The following is a 25,000-nucleotide window of genomic DNA, read 5'->3' on the forward strand; positions in this document are numbered from 1 at the left end:
ACACACGCACATATACACAGACACACGCACGTATACACACACACACATGCACGTATACATACACGCACGTATACACACACACACACGCACGTATATATATATAGTGTGTGTTGGAGGAGGGACAGGTGGAGGGATCAGGCCGGAGAGGAAGGAATGTGTGTGGGGGGGAGCTGCTTACCTTACAGCATACAGCCGGCAGCAGCTCCATTCTGCAGGCCGGGGGAGTCACACCCCAGACCAAGTCATCTGCTAGGGAGGGGCGGGGATCGGATGGGAGCCGGACGGAGAGCACAGAGGGCATGTGGAGGGGGGGAAGCAGCACAGAGGGCATGTGGAGGGGGGTGGGAGGTAAGCAGCACAGAGGGCATGTGGAGGGGGGTGGGGGGGAAGCAGCACAGAGGGCATGTGGAGATGGGGGGGAAGAAGCACAGAGGGCATGTGGAGGGGGGGAAGCTGCACAGAGGGCATGTGGAGGGGGGGAAGCTGCATAGAGAGCTGAGCACGGGGCATGTGGAGGGGGGGAGAAGCTGCATGGAGAGCTGAGCACGGGGCAGGTGGAGGGGGGTGAGTAGCACGGAGAGGTGAGTGTGACCAATGGGAGGTGTGTGGGGGCGGGCGGGCCAAGGGTGCCATCTCATTGTCCTGAGGCAGAGTAACGGGCCAAAAGTCCAATGTGCTTGCCCCTAGACACAGGGAGACACAGGACGGACAGACAGACATACATACAACGGTTTGAGAAATATATATAAGATAGATATAGATATACCACTGGATTTCACCAGCACTCCTCCTCACACAGAAGAAAAGAAATTGCCAACCATTGGGACACAGACCAGTCCCTTTTTGAGGGTGTTGACCTGCTACACTTCATGTTGTATTTTATATTACCTTATTTCACCAAGGGTTGGTGAAGTTTAATCACATTATTTACATTTGAAGTTTTTGCAATGTTATATGTATAACGCTTTGTCACTTATTGTTGTTCACATTTGTCTAAGACGTGCCCAATCCACCCCCTCCCCCCCCTTACCCTTATATCCCCTGGTATATGCCCGAACCCACAGTGACAGAATGAACAAAGCAGTTCTGTCGAAGTACACAGCGGACTGTTTCCTACTCTGTTTGCGAGCAACTCCCGCTCCTGGGAAATTGCTCCTAGAGAATCTGTTTTGCAAGATTTCATTTTGGTAACAAGATATTTCATTTGCCCTGTCCCAGTAAGTGTATTTTCCATTTAATTGTGTAACATAGTGTGTATGACATTTGTGGAAATAAATTACAATTTATTTTATCTCTTCGCTTTGCTCAATCATATGACCCCGGGTATAAAGATGTTAAAAGTGCTGCTCTCTCGTGCCAGGCCTTTTTTCTGGTGGCAGCGGTGGGATAAGATTGAGCCTATGGTATTGCATCCTGTGGGATCCTATAGCATAGAGGGAGACTCGAAGATTGCGAGATCCCAAAGCAAGAGGAGAGACACACGTTTGTGACCTAACTTTGTGTCCTAACTGAGTCCCTTTGTGACCTAATTTTGTGCCTGCGGGCGAACATGGATATGCGATCAAGACTGTTCTAGTCCTGGGATCGTGCTCGAGTCATGGACCGGTGTGAAAGTTATGGACTACCGACGGCAGGTCGGTCAAAGGTACAACTGGAGGAGGACTTGGAACCGCATGAAGCCAGCATTGCTTCACCTGAGGGTAACGAGACCATACCTGCAGCAGCAATGATTACACTTCAGCCCGGTGCGCAGGAGGTTAATCCAGCCCTGGAGGGAGATGGACATGGGGAGGGCGACCACAGGGATAATGGTGAATGACTGGTTCTTGGGAGTGCAGCAGGTGTAGTCCCTGTGACTAATGGGCTCGCCACCCCTGGAATCACCGCACTTCTTACCTCATGGGGAGAGAGGGCTACAGCAGGTGAGAGGATTCGGATGCTAGCAGCGGTACATGGTAATGTGTCCCAACACTCCCACCTGATCAATTGGGAGCAAGACTTTCCCTGAGTTGATCACCACAGTTTCAACAAGTTTGTGGATGGCACCGTCAAAATTGACGGATTTTTTAGTGACTTTGACAACCAATGTCCGAGATACCGGGTGCCACCACGGGACTGGGCATTGCGACTACACCCCTTGTTCTCCGGAGTGGCCAAAGAGACCGTGCAGGCTATCCCACCAGAGGATAGATGACTACAGACATGTTAAAGCAATGCTGCTGATGAAGTATGCCCTCACCCCAGAAGCTTACCAGGGCAAGTTCAAGACAGGGGAAGGATACCCCAGGGAGTCCTTTGTCCAGTACGAAGCCCGCATGGCATTGCAGGGAACACTGTGGGTGGAGGGTTGTGGTGCCAGTAAGTACCACATGTTGCTGGACTTAATTTTTCAAGGAGTTATTGCAGCAGTTGCAGATGTGAGAGCCTGGGTCTTTGACCATAAACCTAAGACCCATGTGAAAGCTGCCAGGATGGCTGATGAGTATGTGACTAGTCATGCTTTAATGGATGAGAAAGGGGCTACCAGGAAACCGGCTGTGCCAGCCAGGGCAGCCAAGCAGACTCCTCAGTTGGTACTCAAGCCTGCAGCAGAAGGCAGCGTCCCCAAAGCTGCAGAGTTTAAGCCCGAAAGGAGATGCTATCTGTGTAACAAAGTGGATCACATCAGACAAGACTGTCTGGACCATGCAAAGTTCTGTGGACCCCATCAGGGGCAATGTTCTCCAGCTGCGAGGCCAGTCACTAGTGTGCAGCCGGCACACACTTAGGAGTCAAGTCCAGCAACAGAATCAACCCAGAGAGGGACGTCCGTGAAGAGATTTTAACTGGCCACCACGGGAACAGCAGTGAAGACAGAGGGACATCAGGTTGCGCCAGTCAGGTTGCAATCTACCGATGTCTGGCAGAAGCATCTGCGGAGAGTGACCATTGGAGATCACCAAGCAGACGGCTTGCTGGACTCCGGTGCCACTGTTACCCTGGTCCGACCTGATATGGTCCGACCAGAGGATTTGCTCCCGGGCACCAGGATGCGAGTGACCATGCCAGATGGAGGACAGCGGTCGCTCTTGGCTGCCTGGGTCTTTTTGGATTGGGGTGCTGGATGTTGCATAAGGGAGGTTGGGGTATTGCCCGGGTTAGATACCAAGGTCCTACTTGGCAATGACCTCTGAATGCTTGCAGTACATTTATGTTACACTTGTAAGTGTGCTTTTTAATTATCTACTTTTGAAAATATACACTGATTTCTGCTATGTGGCATGCGCCTTTCTTCTCTTTTTTCTGCTAGATTATTTTGGATGTGGTTCATCCCCTGAGAGGCTGCGGAGAAGTCAAGGCTTTGGATATATACATACAAAACAAAAACATAAGCGCTTGTTCAAACAATCAATAACTAAAAATATCAAATGTATAATTGAACCCAGTGTAAGATGGAATAGGTTGTATAAGCTAAGCTGAAAATAGATAAAATTAATAACAAAAAATTAGTGTCTGGATAACATAAAATACAGTGATAAAATATACACACAACAATAATGAAAATATATTCACCTAGAAAAAATAGAACTAATAAAGTCCACGTGTGTCAATAAAAAGTTAATGTGAATATAATTTTTATATATATATACTGTATACCATAATACTGAGTTAAGTTATGGTGAGTAAAAAAGTGACAAAAACCCTACACAGGAAAGCAAATATGCAAATACAACTGTATGCTCATCTGCATGTCTTAGGCAGGTCTGCAACCCCGCCTTTCCCCATCATCACCCAGCATACAGCACTTCCACTGCAGCAAGGGATTCTGGGAAATGACATGCAAATGAGCACACAGTGTCACTTTTTGCCTCAAAAACCATTTTTAACATGGTTCCCTATAGGCTTAAGCTTGCTGCATGGTCACAGCTTTGAGCACAGCCAGGGTTAAGGTGCATACCCAGAAAACCACCCACAGACAGCTGTTTCAACCTTGATGGGTCTCATAAGTGTGCATACAGTTGTATTTGCATATTTGCTTTCCTGTGGAGGGTTTTTGTCACTTTTTTTACTCACCATAACTTAACTCAGTATTATGGTATAGCCTATCCCATAGCCTCTCATGCATACCCAGTTAAAATTAACCCCACACTGATGAGACCCATCAAGGTTGAAACAGCTGTCTGTGGGTGGTTTTCTGGGTATGCACCTTAACCCTGGATGTGCTCAAAGCTGTGACCATGCAGCAAGCTTAAGCCTATAGGGAACCATGTTAAAAATGGTTTTTGAGGCAAAAAGTGACACTGTGTGCTCATTTGCATGTCATTTCCCAGAATCCCTTGCTGCAGTGGAAGTGCTGTATGCTGGGTGATGATGGGGAAAGGCGGTGTTGCAGACCTGCCTAAGACATGCAGATGAGCATACAGTTGTATTTGCATATATATATATATATATATATATATATATATATATATATATATATATATATATATTGGAATACACAAGAGCTACCACATGCACACCAATAATGAACTGATACCTAAAAGAAGCTGGCATATATTTCCAAAAACTATCTCGGAAGCCAGTGGTACTTCAGGAAAGAGAATCAGGAAGACAGGAAGAAGCAGCAAAAAAGAAAAAAGAATCCCTTGCGGAGCACACAGGTATAACAAAATATGTAACAAAGTTTATTGATATTAATAAAAACAAGGGAGAAAAAATATAAAAAGTAGTGGGGGACTCCTCACAGGTGCTTCAGGGACAATAGCTAAAGTGCATAAATAATCACAAATATGACTGGGATACACACAGGTGAGTGGTCCCACAACACACTGTGTGAAAAAGCACACATAAAAAGTGCAGATATGCAAATGAATATAGCACAACACGCTGAGATATAAAGTTCAAGAACAGTCAGGATAGCAAATCAGAATTAAGCTAAATAGCTACAAAGTGTAGGCTGTCCGTTGATAAAGCATGTTAATGTCCATAAGAACAATCCCAGATACATCACCATGTGGAAATAGATGGTGACATGTGCACTTGGGCCTGTTGGCTGAAGTTGTGGAGAGAACCCGTCACCACACTCTCTCCTATCAACGAAAGAAGCTTATGCCACCTTAAACCTTGTAGAATTTGAGTGCAAATTAAAGCACCTTTCAGCCATTTCCTTACGTTAGTAGCATACAGTATGTCACAAGTATTGGTTAAGAATAGGCACAGCTAGCAAATCATTCAGTGATAATTATGATATTGAATGGTAAGTCTTACTTAGTTGACCTGACTAGGCACTATGGTTTTGTAATCACACTTTCCATATAAAGCTTAGATATAAACTCTCCACAGTACAGTTCAACGAAAAGCACTAAAGGACATCTACTTTGTTGCTAATCGCATGATGAACAACGAAAAATGGGCAGAGGCTTTCTGTTTCTTAAAAACATGTGATTTGGTTCAAGTAATGAAGCCTCATCCAACTTACATCACATAAAGAATATATACTGTATTTTGTATATGTTTATATTGTCATTTTAATTGATCATTAGATCAGACAATGTTCTGCTAGAAAACACCAGATTATTGATAAAGTCCCATTCTTTTTAAAGAAGCTGGAGTTGTCATTAGCCTGCATTCAAAAAGCTTCATGATGGTTTTTGTCTTAGAAATTATAGACTGCAAATGATTGTGCAGTCTAAATTGAAATGGCTCCGTTCTCAGATATCGACCTGTGGCTCACTCTAAGGAACATGAGCTTGCCAATTCTGCTATTGTTGCTTTGTTCCTGGAACTAGCAAAATGTAGCTGTAAAGAGGAAGTTAATATCTAAATTGGATGGAATACTCTCTCTCTTGTGAAAAAACAGGCAATAAGAAAACCCAGACCAAAACATTATATACTAATATTCTGAATTGATATGTTATATATTTTTTAAGAACATGCACTGTATACAATTCTAGTTACAGAACAATATATAAAGAAAAATTATGTTCTATTATTAAATGGGTTTTACAGTGGCGGCCGACCTGAGTCTAAATTGGCTAGATCCTTGGCTCTCAGATAATCCCGGTCAGGTGCGGTTTTTTTTTCGCCCTGAGTGAATTGCATTATTTTAGCGCTCATGATATTAGCATTTTATTCTCGCTGTCTGCAATACTGCAATGCCGTGTAAAAACTCAGGGGGGCGTTTGCGAACTGTGTCTTGGAAGTCTAATACCTTCGCGGTTCAACCTACGTCAGTACACAGTCTGTGTGTACGCGTGCAGTAATTGTAAATTTGCATATTTAAAGTATACATGCATTTGCAGTGCTGTACTGTACAGTATGTCTCATTTGAAAATTGTTGAAATGCATAGGTTTGTACAGTACTGTAAAAGTGTCACATTTCGGCATATACAGCGCTCTCCTCTCGCTCAGGATAATTAACTGCACTGCAGGGTATTTCAACTTCTTATCTTCTCTACAATGCAGTACATCTCTCCCACACCATTCCTTTGAATGTGTGTCTGGTTTCAATCACATTCCTGCTTGACAGCAGGTGACTACTGCGCATGCGCCTGTAACTTCGCCCACCACTGCTTGCTTGAGTGAGTGACCAAAAAAAACAAACATTTGTTTTATTCTAATTTTTTTTCTCCACAAGCCTGCAAAAACCATCTTTATACTGTATTACAATATTCAATCTGTGCTGTAGCTTTTGACTGTGACTGCGACCCTGTGCGTTTAACTGCACATGGTTGATTTGTGTGCTTTATACGTACTGTGTTTGGGGGTGTAGGGATCATATAATTATGATGAACTGCCTTTTGAAATTAAAGTATGTCATTATCTTTGAACTTCATTCAGCTGTACCCTGTAGCCCCCTCCCCCACGAACACGCACAAGGCTCGCTCAAGGATTTGAAACTCCACAGAGTCATAAATTTTCTGAAGCTTGACATTGTGTTCTTAATCCGTCCCTAGCCGAGCGTCAGTCACCTCACTGCGCCTGCGTGGAATCCTCTTTGAGATTGGAGCTAGCTGATTACTGCGCATGACTCACCCAACCCCCCCCTCCACAGAGTCATTCATTTTCTGAAGCTAGTCATTGTGTTCTTAATCTGTCCATAGCGAGCCTCACCTCACTGCGCCTGCGTGTAATCCTCTTTGAGATGGGAGCTAGCTGATTACTGCGCATGACTCACCCACCCACCCCCCAACCCTTTGAGGCTTTTTTTACGGTAACGCTTTGAAAAATCCCTTCTCGAATTTGATATGTAAATCTGATTTGCACAGCATTGTGAGAATTGAGAGTTAAAAAAATCATTAACTGATTCATGTTGTTTTTTCATTCATTCTTTTTATTTGGTGTACTGTAGGTGTGGGGGGGAGGTTGTCAATGATTATGATTAGCAGGAATGTAAATAAATATTTATTTTACCAGGAACAAAAAAAATAAATATAAAACGCTTGCCATTGTGTTTTCAATCAGTTCCTAGCAAAGCATCACCTCTCTATGCACCTGTGTGTAATCCTTTTTTGGATGGGAGCTGGTTTATTACTGTGCATGCGCCTGTAACTTCACCCACCACTGCTTGCTTGAGTGAGTGCCCAAAAAAAAAAATTATTATAATTTTTTAACTGTTATTTTATCCACAAGCCTGCAAAAACAATCTTGATATTACGATATTCAATCTGTGCTGTAGCTTTTGACTGTGACCCTGTGCGTTTGACTGCACATGATTGATTTGTGTGCTTTTTATGTACTGTATTTGGGGGTGTAAGGATCAAAATATTTTGATGAACTGCCTTTTGAAATGACTGTACTCTACTATATGTAATTTCTTTGAACTGCACCACAGTTAATCCTTCATGCAGCACCCTCCCCTACGCACACACACAAGGCTCGCTCAAGGTTTTGAAACTCATATCGACAGACACCTCCACAGAGTCATTAATTTTCTGAAGTTAGTCATTGTGTTTTTAATCCATCCCTAGCCGAGCGTCAATCACCTCACTGCGCCTGCGTGTAATCCTCTGAGATGGGAGCTAGCTGCTTACTGTGCATGACTCACCCAACCCCTCCCAAAGGGGTTTGAGGCTTTGTTTACGGTAACGCTTTGGAAAATTCCTTCTCGAATTTGAAATGTAATTTTGATTTGCACAGCATTGTGAGAATTGAGAGTTAAAAAAACCATTAACTGATTCATGTTTTGTAACTCATTCTTTTTCTTTGGTGTACTGTAGGTGTGGTGGGGCGGGGGCTGTTGTCAATGATTATGATTAGCAGGAATGTAAATAAATATTTATTTTATCAGGAACCAAAAAATACAAATATAAAAATAATCATGAATAATACATAATGCAGTCTTTATTAAGTTCTTCTGCCAGATTGAAATTGGATAAACATTTATAAAACATTTGTAAAACATGGATAAACATGAATAATGCACATTTATAATAATATTATTTAATAATATATAATTTATAATATATATAGTAATATAATTTTTTCCGTCTTTATCTTCTTCCTCATTCTGTGTACAGTACAGTAGTTCATTGAGAGAGGAGAGGTTTTGTGTACATCATTACTGCTGTTTATATACTGTACACTTGACTGTACAAACAGATTAGACTGCACACAACACCCCCCCCCCAGGCCACCCTTTTTTCCTGAAAAGAAAAGAAAACAAAAAATTAGTGCAGTTATGTGCGTACTGTATTATGGCATTGTGTGATGTGTAGTACTACTGTAGATGGCTGGTGCTGCTTTCTCTGGAAAGAAAAAAATTGAGCAGTTAGTAGGCAGTTAGTACTGTCAAACTAGTCTATACTGGAACTACTGTATACTCTGACTACTGTTAAATACTATGTAAGCAGATGGCTGGTGCTGCTCTCTCTGGAAAGAAAAAAATTGAGCAGTTACTGTACTATAGGTGCATACTGTATTATGGCATTATGGCATTGTGTATGCAGTTAGTACTGTCAAACTAGTCTATACTGGAACTACCGTATACTCTGACTATTAGGAAAGAAAAAATATGTGCCATACTAACCTGTATCATACTGTACTTACAATACTACAGTACAGTACTACTTTCCTGATGCTTGCCCATTACGCGCGATCACAATGGGCAACACAGTCGCAATATGGTCTATATATTTATTGCAGCGTTCCACGGTGAGTACATCGTTCCAAAAACTCAGTATGCCTTTCGCCAACTCATCCTTTTTGGAGGGTTTCACCACTTTCCGGATATGGTCCTTCAGCTGATGCCAGACCATTTCGATCGGATTGAAGTCTGGCGATCTGTCATTGGAAAAAAAGGACAATTAGTTTAAGAGATACAGTACACAGTAAAAACATATATGCGCTGGTGACGCGGTGTGCTTTGGATCATTGTCCTGGTAGAAACGGTGACCATCCGGGAACTCGCATGTGATGTATTCCACTATCTCAGGCACAATTTTGTATCTCTTTGTAAATCAAGCTATATTCATGAATCCTATAACAAGAAAAGAAAAGTGCTCAAAAAACGGAACAATACTGTAGCACAGTACAGTGCATAAGGCTACACTAGTACAGTACAGTGCATAAGGCTACATTATATTTGATATATTTTACCTTCAAAGATGACAATGCATCCTGGACACGCCTAGAGATGGCACCCCACACATGCATCTTCACGGGTGTTTTGGCCACGGCTTCATAGATATGCAACATTTTTTGTGGAATGCAAAGGTGGCAACTCTCTCCAGCGACACAGTAGACTCGTCAGTGAAGATGCAATCCTGGAAAGTTTCCCCACTGTCGATCCATGCCTGGGCCTGGGCCTGGACCACTCTTTTTATTTTGTTTACATCCATTATCATGGGGTACGCTCTGTAATGACAAGGAATAAATAATTTTAGCTGTACAGTACAGTTTCCTAAACAACACTTTTACCTCCTGTACTGTCCAGTTCTAACCTCACACTTCCATATTTCCATCCAATGCTGTGTCTCATCTTCTTTATGCTGGTCTCGGATACAGTGAGATTGTGATTTTCCTGCAGAGTGTATTTGACCCTTAATGCCCTCTTCTCATTATTCTCCTCACTTATTTTGTCCACCAGAAGAGTTGTCTCCCTACAATGTAAAGAAAAACAATCCGGTAAGTTACATTGCAGTAGGCCACAAGCACAGCATTACAGTATTACAGCACAGTTCTACAGTATCAATATGCAGCAATATAAAAAATATATATACTGTTGTAATATAAATATAAACTGAAATAACAAAAATATTAGAGACAGTAGATCAACAGTACACAATATATTGTTCTATTAATATGCAGCAATATTAAAAATATATATACTGTTGTAATATAAATATAAAAAATATATATAGTGTTGTAATATAAATATAAATATAAAAAATATATATACTGTTGTAATATTAATATAAATATAAAAAACAAAAATATTAGAGACAGTAGATAAATAGTACACAATATATTGTTCTATTAATATGCAGCAATATTAAAAATATATATACTGTTGTAATATAAATATAAAAAATATGTATACTGTTGTAACAAATATAAAAAATATATACTGTTGTAATATAAATATAAAAATATATATATACTGTTGTAATAATAATATAAATATAAAAAATATATATACTGTTGTAATATTAATATAAATATAAAAAACAAAAATATTAGAGACAGTAGATCAACAGTACACAATATATTGTTCTATTAATATGCAGCAATATTAAAAATATATATACTGTTTTAATATAAATATAAAAAATATATATACTGTTGTAATATAAATATAAAAAATATATACTGTTGTAATATAAATATAAAAAAATATATATACTGTTGTAATTTAAATCTACCGAAATAACAAAAATATTAGATACAGTAGATCTACAGTACAATATTTTATTAAAAAAAAAATGTAGTTGTATAATTATACTTTCGCATTAGTTACACTTGATGCCCTTTTGCGTTCTCTGGTTTTTCCGTGTGCATGATAGCTCACGGTGGTTGCTGGCACAACGATGCCAGAAGTAGCTAACCAGCGTTGGATAGCTGCAATTCAGTGTCCGCTCGTGTACATCTCCTTAATTCGCATGCTAAGCTCCTTGGAAATCTTTTTAATGGGCATTGCTGCGAGTAGAAAGAAATACAAACACATGAATGTATATTCGATGTTTAGTCGATGTGTATTCAATGTGCAGTGAATCCACAAAATGGATGGTGTATTTATACGGTAATGACTCACATTAGAGTACGCCTACTTTCAACACCTGTACCGGCCGCCATGCATAAAAGGTTACACACTTTGCATAGCCCACCACTCGATGATCTTTATCTGAACTTTCCCTTGTCCAGATACTGCATTATGCCATCTGCTTCCATGGATCAACCCCGATTCTACAGACGCAGGAACCCACTCGCCTCTGCCGTGCCTGTCATGCAGAAAAAACGAAAGGCGGTTGCCGTTTCAAAGCCAAGGCCAAAGCGACAGGCTAAGGCCAATAAAGAAAACCTTCTGCTGACCCCAAAGGCAAAGGGTTTTAATAGACGTCAGCCTTATTATGTAAAGAAGAAATACGGTGATGTACACTTCACGCAAAACAAATAGCAGCCAACCCATCGATCCCGCAGACCACTTCCTCCCATACGCTTCGACGACTCTGCCGCTGCTGTCCCGGAAATCTTCAGCCCAACTTCTCCACTCCTCGTCCTCGACGCTGCCGCCGCCCACCCGAAAACCCACAGGCCATCTTCACCAGTCCTATTCGACGATGCTGCCGCTGGTGCCTCTGAAATCCACGGTTCACTTTCTCCTTTGCGCTTAGATGACTCTGCCGCTTCTCGCCCGGAAATCCAGAGGTCACTTTCTCCATCCCTCTTCGACGACGTTGCCGCTTGTCCTCTACCGGATATCCACAGGTCACCTCCTCCACCCTTCTACGACGACGCTGCCGCTTCTCTCCATGGAACCCCCATCTCATCCTCCATAGCACCCATCCACCCAGATGTCCACATGCCATGCACAAGAAGCAGCTCGTTAGATCGGATGCTGAATGGGATAAGTGTGGATATCCCCGTGGACTCCATTATGCTGACAGATAGATCTGCTTCTGGAGGCCATGCTAAATATGGAGCAATGGATGCTACATATGGAAAAACGGATGGATCGACGGATGGAGAAGATAGAGGCTGATATAGCGGGGATATATCACTTGCTCAGCGTTCATGCCCCTGTTTCCCTGACGCCGGAGAAGGAGGGTGGCATAGATTCGATGAATGGGAGCATCGACCCCCTTCCATCACCAAGCGCACCCCCTCAACCAGAAGATTTAGTGTACATGTATGCCGTTGAGGAAGACATGACAACCCCGTCAAGACCACGACAGGAGACAACACGGCGACCAAGACAGGAGGAAAGCTTCCTCCCAGACAACCTACCCTCGCACATCGCCACAAGCACACCCGCTCACAGAAGACCTACTTTCGCTCGCATCGATACGGTGCCCAACATCACCCTGCGCGATCTGCCACCGGCACTCAGGGAGAAGTGTAGGGTGATGAGTGCTGGTGCACCCCACAAGTATGCCTTTTTCATTTTTAAGCACCGTGTCCTACTTGTTGTACTGCGACTGGGCCTTCAAAGTTAACTATGAAGGAAATCGCATAAAAAAGGCGCTTCCTGCCAATTTAAGAATGACCATTCTGGAGGAATTGCGGCGCTTTTATTCTATTACAGATCCTGTAATGAAAGGTGTTCGAGACTGCATTAATGGCGTTTTGCGCCATGCAAGCCATCGGCCATAGAAGGACAATTTGTTGCGGGTACGCATTTGAGTGAGTGTTCAACTGTTGAAAATGTTTGGTAAATGTTTTGATCCAGTCCCCGAGGGCCGCAAACAGGCCCGGTTTTCAAGGTTGTCCTGAAAACCAGCTTGTTTGCTGCCCTCGAGGACTGTAGTGGTGCAGGCCACTGTTCTGCACACCATCCCACTGTAAATGTTTTGACTTGCCGTTCTTGTGTAAAGGAGATGTTTCATTTTGTATATTTTATGAATAAAGAATTTTTTTTAATCACAGGTAAGACCATACTGTTGTGCTGAACTGTACTGTACATGTTTTGACCTGCTGTACTTAGATAAAGGAGATGTTGTGTGTTTTTTAACTTGTATTTATACAGAAATGTTATAACTTGCTGTACACACACACATGAACTGCACAGTTCCAGTCCCCAAGGCCCACAAACAGGCCCGGTTTTCAAAGGTTACCCTGAAATCCGGGCCTGTTTGCTGCCCTCGAGGACTGTAATGGTGCAGGCCTGACTGACTGTTTTGCACACCATCCCACTGTAAATGTTTTGACTTGCCGTTCTTTAATAAAGGAGATGTTGCGTTTTGTATATTTTATGAATAAAGATTTTATAACATGTGACTGTAAACCATACTGACTGACTGTAAAGTTTTTACTTTCTGTAAATAAATGTTTTCACTAGCAGTAAACCATACACCTGTTGATGTTTTGAATTGCTGTGCACTTAATGTTTTAACATTGTACAGTATTTGTAAATAAATGTTTTTGTACTTACTCCACCAATAAAAGAACATGTTGATTTGTTTTGAATTGTTCTATTGGCTCCTTTGATACTGTAACAAAAAACAGTGTTTCTAGAATGTACACTACTGTCCAAGCATACTGTACTGTATACTGTAGGCATGCTCAGTACTGCACATCAAAAGAGTATTAAAAAAAATAGAAGACACGTACTGTACAGTATGTACTAGCACTGTATAGAAGACACATACTGTATGTACTGTAATACATGCAGAATAAATGCATACTTTTTATTTTTTCGGGTTTATTACACAGTATACTATATATAAAAAGTATTGTATACTGTACAGTCGGAAAACATCAGCATACTGATTCAGGTATTCTATCCTAATCAATAACAATGGCCACTAAACTGTAGACGTGGTTTTTTATACGTGGTTTTTTATATCCGATTCAGCAATGTGCAGGCATTGTTACACAAAGCGATATTATCCCTCGAAATCCCTCCATTAGCCGTTTTCTTTTCTGAGGAAAAACAAAAAGAAAAGTTTTACTGTAATGGTCAGTCCTCTAAAGAAGTTCCCAGTCAGTCCCACCAATAATTTTCTCGGGGGGCGTCTCCTGTTAACATGCGCATGCGCATGCGCCTAACGTCGATGTAATGACACGCATATGCGTTTCAAGAAGGTTTCATTGCGCATGCGCCCAGCGTTCCACCAATTGTTCCGTATCTGCAGTACAGTACTGTAGAAGCCGCTCAGCCAATGATATTGCTTACAGGAGAATCGTTTGACTTTTGAATCGCACCGATATTGATATTGTCAAAATAAAAAAAACAAATAAAATAATACGGCAGCATTACTGCCAGTCCAGTATTCTTGATCATACACGTTGATAGTTTGCAGCGGGACTACTACACCTGTAGTCAGCCGGTGAGGCTTGAAATCGCTTAGGTACATGCAAGCTTGCTCGAAACTGCACGCGAAATCCGGCTCAGGCTTGCTTGACAGACAGCAAGGGTTGTCACTGACGGTGGGACCGTTATTGGAAGCCGGTGCTGGTGCTGGCGCATTGCTTGGCAGCGACTGTCGTTTCTTAGTTGGTTTTAACACGACCTTTCGCCTTTTGCCGTCTGCATGATCATAGATACAGGAAAAAGCCGGTGATACACACCAATACCCTCCAATAAATTGTGGATCAATACGATAAAAACATGGATCGCTACATAACCTTTTAATTATTGCACGCTTCCACACATGAGGAGCTGGCAAAAATTTGTAAAAGTCATAGTTTTCGATAAAATACCGATAAATTTGAACAACTGTTGCTATCTTATCATCTGTTGCATTAATCGCGGCCCATATCAAATACGCGTAACTTCTGTCGCGTTTTTGGAAAACGGGCTGCACTTGAACACTCATGGCGGCGGGTCTCTGGAGAATAACAGAAACTGGTCTTTGTCCTTGTTTAATATGAAAAGCCTAAATTGATACATTATTGTAACCTCTTCCTTCAGTCTCAAGGCCAATTTACAATAGCACACTGTGGTATCTTTTTTAAACGAAACACCTGCAAGTCGACACATTACTGAAGCGCATGCGCATTACAATTCATGAATATCTGCCATCTGGCGGACACGCGAGGAATTGCAACCTATTAAATCCGAACCATTCTCAATAAACGCATCAACCGCGCGTCTACCGCGCATGACCCGCGGCTGAGAACGCAACATGAATGCGGCATGCACCCGGTGAAGTGCGTTGCATTCAAGAAAAAAGCCAGGAAAAAAGCGGTGATGTTTTAGAATAAAATGAGCCGCAGCAGTATATCCATGGATGAATAGGCTTGCATTTTAAGTTTTCTAAAGTTATATATTTCTAGAGTTTGCACATCAGTTACATAGTTACATAGTTACATAGTAGATGAGGTTGAAAAAAGACATACGTCCATCAAGTTCAACTTATGCTAAATTTAGACAACAGATACTTTATTCTATATCTATACTTACTTATTGATCCAGAGGAAGGCAAACAAAAAACCCCATTAAGGGGAAAAATTAATTCCTTCCTGACTCCAAGAATTGGCAATCGGATTAATCCCTGGATCAACATCCTTCCCATGTATACTTATTTGGTATATCCCTGTATACCTTTCCCATCTAAAACTCCTGACTCCAAAATACTGTTCATGGTCCCAAAGCTCAACAAAGTATCCGGCCGTTCCTCCTTCTCTTACCGTGCACCCCAAAACTGGAACAACCTACCAGAGACTCTCACATCCACCACCAGTTTAAGTTCTTTTAAATCTAAGGCTGTCTCACATTTTAATCTGGTCTGTAACTGTTACATACGCCCATAACATATATTTTCTTTAACTGTGCATGCAATGTCTTGTATATAATGTATACCCTGTTCATTTATGTAACTGTATTTGTAACCATGTATTATTTGTCATAACTCTGTGCCCAGGACATACTTGAAAATGAGAGGTAACTCTCAATGTATTAATTCCTGGTAAAATATTTTATAAATAAATAAATAAAAAGATGTCCAACCTTTTTTTTGAACAAATCTATTGTATCTGCCATCACAGTCTCCATAAGTAATGAATTCCACATTTTAACTGCCCTTACTGTAAAGAACCCTTTCCTTTGTTGCTGGTGAAATTTCCTTTCCTCCAACCTTAAGGGATGTCCTTTGTACTGCCCGTGGGATGAATAGTTCTTTTGAAAGCTCCTTGTATTGTCCCTGAATATATTTGTATATAGTTATCATATCCCCTCTTAGACAACTCTTTTCTAATGTAAATAAATCTAATTTAGCTAGCCTCTGCTTATAAGTTACAATGTCCATCCCCTTTATTAATTTGGTGGCTCTTCTCTGCACTCTCTCTAGTTCCATAATGTCTTTTCTTAGGATTGGTGCCCAAAATTGTACTCCATATTCAAGGTGTGGTCTTACTAATGCTTTGTAAAGGGTCATAATTATGTTTACTTCCCTTCCATCCATTGCCCGTTAGATGCAAGATAAGATCTTGTTTGCCTTTGCAGCTACTGCATGACATTGGGCACTATTGCCAAGCCTGCTGTCTACAAGCACTCCTAAATCCTTCTAAATCAAGGATTCCCCAATATATCTCCATTTAATTTTTAAGTCGCCTTTTTATTCTTGCATCCCAAATGCATAACCTTACATTTATCTGTATTAAACCTCATTTGCCATTTACCTGCCCACGTTTCCAGTCTCTCCAAGTCCTTCTGAAGAGAAATTACATCCTGCTCTGATTCTATTATCTTACACAATTTAGTATCATCAGCAAAGATGGAGACTTTGCACTCGATCCCAACCTCAAGGTCCTTAACAAGTTAAAAAGCAGGGGTCCCAGTACCGATCCTTGAGGTACTCCACTCATGACTTTAGCCCAACCTGAAAAAGTTCCATTTATGACAAATCTCTGTTGCATATATTATTACTGAGTCCAATATTCTTTATTTTGTACACCAACCTCTTGTGTGAAACCGTATCAAAAGCCTTTGCAAAATCTAAGTAGACCACATCAACTGCATTACCCCGGTCTAAATTTCTACTTACCTCCTCAAAAGAAACAAATAAGGTTAGTTTGGCAAGATCTATCCTTCATAAATCCATGCTGACTATTACTAATAATTTTGTTTTCCATTAGGTATTCCTGAATATTATCCCATTTTAAAGCTTCAAGTAGTTTCCCTACTATTGAAGTCAGGCTTACAGGTCTGTAATTCCCCGGGTGTGATCTAGCTCCCTTTTTAAATATAGACACCACATCTGCTTTACGCCAATCTTGTGGTACTGAGCCTGTGGAAATGGAGTCCTTGAATTTTAAATATAATGGTTTTGCTATTACTGAGCTTAACTCTTTGAGAACTCTTGGATGTATGCCATCGGGGCCAGGTGCCTCGTTTACTTTAATTTTTTCAAGTCGCTTATGAACTTCTTCCTCAGTTAACCAATTGGTCATTAATTTGGAGGTTGTGGCTTCCTCCTGTGGCGCTACTATTGAACTTGATTCTTCCCTGGTAAAGACAGAGGCAAAGAATTTGTTTAATACCTCTGCTTTTTCCTTATCTCCAATAATCTGCCTACCCATCTCACACTGAAAGGGTCCTATATTTTCTTTTCTCATTTTTTTGTTATTAAGGGACTAAAAGAACTTTTTAGGGTTGTCCTTACTTTCTATTGCAATCCATTTTTCATTATCCATTTTTGCTAATTTAATTGCCCTTTTGCAATTTTTGTTACATTCCTTATAATTCTGATACGATGTCTCTGTCCCTTCTGACTTAAAGAATCTAAACGCCTTCCTCTTCTTGTCCATTTCCTCTCCTACCTGTTTATTTAGCCACATTAGTTTTGACTTATTTCTTTTATACTTATTACCCAAGGGTATACACTGATAAGTGTGCTTTTCTAACAATGTTTTAAAGACTGCCCATTTATCTTCTACATTTTTCCCTGCAAAAACATCATCCCATTGTATTACTACTAGATTAGACCACAGTTTATTAAAATCTGCCTTTCTAAAGTTTAAAGTCTTTGTTGAACCCAAGTAATCTGTTTTTTGATAATTTATTTCAAATGTTATGATCACTGTTACCCAAATGTTCCAGGACTTGAATATTTGTTATTACTTCTACATTGTTTGATATGACCAAATCCAGAACTGCCCCTCTCCTGGTTGGTTCCTCAATAATATGGGTCATATAATTATCTTTAAGCACCCCCAAAAACCTGTTTCCTTTTGTTGTAATGCTAATCTCATTGCCCCAGTCTATGTCTGGATAATTAAAATCCCCCATTATGCAAACATGACCCAGTTTTGATGCCTTCTCCATTTGCAAATGTATTTTAGCTACCTCAATCTCACAGATATTTGTGGTTTATAGCATATTCCCACAAACATTTTCTTTATACTTTTACCTCCACTGCTAATTTCTATCCACAAGGTCTCTACATTTTCATCATTCCTTCATAGACATCATCCCTTATAATAGGTTTTAGATCTGGTTTAACATATAGACATACTCCACCTCCCCTTCTATTTGTTCGATCCTTCCGAAAAAGAGAATACCCCTTTAAATTAACTGTCCAGTCATGAGTTTCATCCCACCATGTTTCAGTAATGCCTATGATATCATACTGCTCCCTTGTAGCTATTAATTCAAGCTCCCCCATTTTATCTGTCAGGCTTCTTGCATTAGCAAGCATGCATTTAAGTTTTTTTCAGCCTGTACTATTATCTTATCTGCTCCTTCCTTTCTGCGCCCACTTGGTTTAGTCTTTAGAAGTTTTCTAGTATAATCTGTATTTACTATGAGTGTATCACTGCTTGTCAAACTCGCACTTGCCCCCATTCTACCTCCATACCACCTTGTATCCTCCTCTATTCCATTTAGTTCATTATCTGTTTCATTCCCCTCCCCCCTCCATCCTAGTTTAAAATCTCCTCCAACCTTTTTAGCATTCTCCCCCCTAGCACAGAAGATCCCTCTTCATTGAGGTACAATCCGTCCCTAGAATATAGATGGCACCTCTTAGAAAAGGAGTCCCAGTGCTCTAAAAACCCAAACCCCTCCTTCCTACACCACTTTCTTAGCCATGCATTAACCTCCCTGATCTCCGACTGTCTCCCTGCGGTAGCGCATGGCACTGGTAGTATTTCAGAAAATACTACCTTGGAGGTCCTTGCCTTAAGCTTTTGGCCTAGATCCCTGTAATCATTTTTTAGGACCCTCCATCTTTCTCTAACTTTGTCATTGGTGCCAACATGTACCAAGACCGCCGGGTCAATCCCAGCCACCCCCAAAAATCTGTCTACCCAGTTATATGTATGTTTCTGCAAAATATACAGTAATGATAATCATTAAATATATTGAATAAAAGAACACTTACATATATACTGTATATACATTTACGTATATTGTTTGCAAGATTATTTTTGAAATCTCAAGTTTTCTGTTACCTTAACTTTTTAGAAGTACTAGTAAACTCCCAAACCACTATATTATTACAATAAATCATTTCATAAATCGGAAATAACATCATAGAAATAACTATTGCATAAGATTTGTGAGATTTTGAGATGTTAATTCATCTGTCTCTCTCTCTCTCTCTCTCTCTTTCTCTCTCTCTCTCTCTCTCTCTCTCTCTTTCATTTTTCATTTTTGAATTATTTCCATATATATATACTCATTCAGATCTTCCTAGCATTTACTTGATTAATTTTCTCTTCCTTTATATCTTTGGCTTCACCTCATTTTGGGTAGCCAATGCACATGTGTGTAGTAGTTTGTGACCCGATCCGGAGTGGTATGCATCCACCGACGCTGTGGGCTGCCTCTGACTCACCTGAGGGGGTTGTACCATACGGGGATTGGTGTGATGTCATGTTCGGTTCTTCACTTAAGGCAATGTTTGTTGAGTAACAGTACTCTTTGACAAAGCCCCACAGGGATGAAATGTGTTAGAGCGCACATGGGGGGTCTCTCCCTCTTTTTATCCATTTTTTGCTCATGGTTTAATAAAGGCATTATTTAGTGCAGTACTGCCCCATCATCTTTTTTGCAAGCAGTGCCCGCTGATCTACTCCCGGTAATAATGTGAGGCCAGTTTTCTATGTTGTCTGCCAAACATCCTGGCATTAAATTGCAACCAGTGTGAAAGGTTGACTGATGGAACAGTGGCTTCAGTGGTCTGTTTGAACAAGGCGACTAAAAATTGAATAAATAGAGCATCAACTGCTTCAAAACTAAGGAAAAGTTATAGGAGTATACAGTAGGAGGGGCTCAGCAGGGGTTCATAGATCCCACAAACGTATCAGCTTTGATCTCTTGCTATGCTCCAGCTTGTCTCCTGTTTTCAACCCACAGCTGTCTCCTTTCATCCTCTTCAAAGTCTACTGCTCTCCCTCACCTTAAATCTTTTTCCTCACTGTGGAACTCATTCACACTCAGCATATGCAACGCACCCTCTCTCCTCATCTTTAAGACAAACCTTAAAACTCACCTCTTTAATTAAGTGCTCCAATAGCCTGGGCTCATGGCTACTGTCTCACCCTCAGTTACTCTTACCAATGACTGGGAAGGATATTATATCTCTGGTGCTCAACAAGGAAATGTGAAAATGAAATACATTTATACAACCAGATAGTGGTGCTGGCCGATCCAATGATGCTCTCCACGTGGAGTAGTCAAACATGAAATATAAAAAAATGAGAATACATAGTGTGATACTATAAAACACTCAATACACATACAGACTAACCAAGACTAACAACTGTTGCCAACTGTTGCTGAAACAGACAGGTGACTGGTAAAAAACACATTTAATATGACATATAATAAAAGAATAGAATGATCACAATAAATGAAAACGTAATATAAGGTCCCACTGAATGATCCTGCAGGGGCTGAAGTGCCCGCTTACCGGAATAAAGATGATAGTTCGCAATGGATAATTAGAGAGTATCCCCTCTCATAGAACGTCGGTCTACTCCATGCGCCCCTCACTGGCATCGGCCGCATGTTGATGTAAGGTGTCGGCTTCCAGATGGAGCAATTAGCCCTGCTCTCACTGGAACAGAATACTCCGACTCTCTGTGTTTCCTCCGTCCTCCGTCTGTTACACATGCGCAAAGACGCGCAGCTGCAGATTCGCCAAACCCCTCGCCTATAGTGTGTGGCGCTGGTGGCGGCAGATTCGAAAGTGCTCCGAACGGAAGCTCCAAACGGAAAAAATATTTTTATATTTTTATTTTTACTCACCCACTCTTATATACTTGCATTTACACACTAATTTACTTATTTTAGTATATAATCATTATATTGGATATCATCAGAATATTGAGACCTGATGATTGCATATTGTACATCTTGGACTTTATTGATCACAGACTTATATGTCAAGTTTCTATACTGTACATTTACACAGTGAGAGCTCAATTATTTCATCATACCAGTATTAATATGTTTGTTGACTTTTATTTTCTTACACCCAATGGGGCTTTCTGTATATGTTGTTATTATACCAAGTTTTCATGTTATTTTATGTTTTTCGTTGTTTTTTATTTATTTATTGTTATGTGGTGTTGCTGAATCATTAAGCAGATGAGAAATCTCTACTGCGCATGTCCGGGACTTTCTAAGTAGTGTACTGTACCTTTTAATCTGTACTACAAATACAAGGACATACAGGGACTCAAGCATTAATTTTATACCCGTGAGGAAGGAAGCTGTGGCTTCTGAAAAGCGTTGGGTGGTCCAACTGACTTACTGCCTTTCCATCTGCTGATCTTTTCTCCGCATGCCATTGCCGTGCTGTCCCCTTCCGTTCGGAGCACTTTCAAATCTGCCGCCACCAGCCCCACACACTACAGGCGAGGGGTTTGGCGAATCTGCAGCTGCGCGTCTTTGTGCATGTGCAACAGACGGAGGACGGAGGAGACACAGAGAGTCAGAGTATTCTGTTCCAGTGAGAGCAGGGCTAATTGCTCCATCTGGAAGCCGACGCCTTACATCAACACGCGGTCGATGCCAGTGAGGGGCGCATGGAGTAGACCGGCATTCTATGAGAGGGGATACTCTCTAATTATCCACTGCGAACTATCATCTTTATTCCGGTAAGCGGGCATTTCAGCCCCAGCAGGATCATTCAGTGGGACCTTATATCACGTTTTCATTTATTGTGATCATTCTATTCTTTTATTATATGTCATATTAAATGTGTTTTTTACCAGTCACCTGTCTGTTTCAGCAACAGTTGTTTGTCTTGGTTAGTCTGTATGTGTATTGAGTGTTTTATAGTATCACACTATGTATTCTCATTTTTTTATATTTCATGTTTGACTACTCCACGTGGAGAGCATCATTGGATCGGCCAGCACCACTATCTGGTTGTATAAATTTATTTCAATTTCACATGTCCTTGTTGAGTGCCAGAGATATAATACCCTTCCCATTGCATCTATCTGACCTGGGGTCATAGTTATATCTAGGCTGCCCTCATTTCATCTATCATTGTAAATTAGCGCTACCTATTTGTTTTCTATCTTACCAATGACTGCTATTTACTGCACTTGTTTCCTCACCTGCTGTCACTGTAAGTTTCCCATAATACCACATACTGTAAGTTGTAAGCTCTTTGGGGCTGGGTTTTATTTCCTATTGTTTCTTATGTTTTGCACTTATTGTACTATAACTGTATTGTCTCTATTGCAAAGTGCTACAGTAAGTAGAGCTGTTGGCGCAATATAAAAATATACATACATAAACACAATGGATGACCTGAATTTGCCAGGGTGAATGGTCCCACCGGGGGATTATATTGCCCTTCCTGGAGCTGCCACAGGCGGACCATATGACATGCAAGAAATTATGGGGTGATTAGGGGTCCCGAGGCACGTAGTCAGGCATAAAATAAGCATGGGGTTCAGTGGTCATAAGTGCAGAACACATTGTTAAATTAATCAATCCTGTTACTTACATCGAGCAAAGGAATCGGATTGGTTGATTAAATCCTGCATTAAAGTCTGATTGCTTGATTTTACTACATGGTCCTAACCACGTGTTTGTTATGTGATAGTGACAGGCCCTTTATAAGGGCCATACCCTCACATAACATGGTACTCAGCCGAGGAAAGACAGCTAGGAAAGGGCTGCAGTTACAGCATGCAATATTTGCTTAAATATATAGATTCATGAGAATTATTCTACAAGTAACTGAGGTGCCATAGCTTCAAAGAAGATTGAAGAAGGATTTTCAACCAAGACAGATGCCATGTGGAGCAGGACTAGACCTCATTGGAGGATGGGTATTTTATTTTTGAAGTGAAACTTCTATGCTGGCACCAACCAAATGAAAAATTCCCATGGTGTAAATTGCCTTGTTGGAGACGGAAGTGCTGTCCCGGAAGTGACGTCACTGCTGGCAGAAGAGGCCACTATGTCAGCTGGCACAGATTATGAGAAACCTCCCACATTCTGCGCGCATTCGCAGGAGCCATTGCCGACGGCTCGGCGTGCTTGTGCAGTAGGTGCCGCTCGAGCGCGCCAGTGCAGTTGACACCGTTTGGGCACACTTGCACAGTAGGTGCCGTTCCGGCGCACCTGCGTAGTAGACGCCATTCCAATGTGTCAGTGCAATAGGCACAGGCTGGGTGCACCTACACAGTAGGCGCCGGCCGGGCATGTTTGTGCAGTAGCCGACGGCGCCATGCGCATGCCCCCACATACACACCGAGAGAGATGGACACACACAGACACAGAGACACACATACACAGAGATACACACACACAGGTGCACACACACAAAGAGAGAGACGCACACAAACACACAGAGACCCACACAAACAGAGACACACACACAGAGGCACATATAGAGACACACACACGCAAATGAGGAATTCACAGTTACTATATATACAGATGCAGTGGCCATTATTCGAACATTTCTCTGAGCCGCTTTCATAAAGTCTGCTGTATTCCATGCATGATTCACTCGTTATTCTTGACTAATGCAATCGTTAATGCGGCCAATCACACCAATCACACCTGTGTTTAGCGTTGTTGATTTCTTTGAATTACCTGGATTCTGAATTGTTAAGGTGCAGTTCTTCACGTATCCACCAGGTGGCGGATGTTTCAATTTGTTAGAAATTGTTTTGCGTTGTTAGAAAAGCAGTGTATACCCTTGGGTAATAAGTATAAAAGAAATAAGTTAAAACAATGTGGCTAAAAAAACAGGTAGGAGAGGAAATGGACAAGAAGAGGAAGCCGTTTAGATACTTTAAGTCAGAAAGGACAGAGGCATCACATCAGAATTATAAGCAATGTAACAAAAATTGCAAAAGGGCAATCAAATTAGAAATCAAATTAGAAAAAAATGGATAATTGAAAAAGGATTGCAATAGAAAGTAAGATCAAACCTAAAAAGTTCTTTAAGTACTTAATAACAAAAAAAGAGAAATGAAAATATAGGACCCTTTCAGTGTGAGATGGACAGGCAGATTATTGGAGATAAGGAAAAAGCAGAGGTATTAAACAAATTCTTTGTCTCTGCGTTTACAGGGACAAATCAATTTCAATAATAGTGTCGCAGGAGAAAGCCACAACCTCCACATTAATGAACAATTGCTTAACTGAGGAAAAAGTTCATAAGCGGCTTGAAAAAATTAAAAGTAAATAAAGGCACCTGGCCCCGATGGCATACATACAAGAGTTCTCAAGGAGTTAAGCTGAGAAATAGCCAAACCATTATATTTAATATTCAAGGACTCCATTTCAACAGGCTCAGTACATAAGATTGGCGTAAAGCAGATGTAGTGCCTATATTTAAAAAGGGATCTAGATCACAACCGGGGAATTACAGACCTGTAAGCCTGACTTCAATAGTGGGGAAACTACTTGAAGGTTTAATACGGGATAATAATCAGTGAT

The sequence above is a fragment of the Ascaphus truei genome, chromosome 16, assembly GCF_040206685.1.
Source record: "Ascaphus truei isolate aAscTru1 chromosome 16, aAscTru1.hap1, whole genome shotgun sequence".
NCBI lineage: Eukaryota > Metazoa > Chordata > Amphibia > Anura > Ascaphidae > Ascaphus > Ascaphus truei.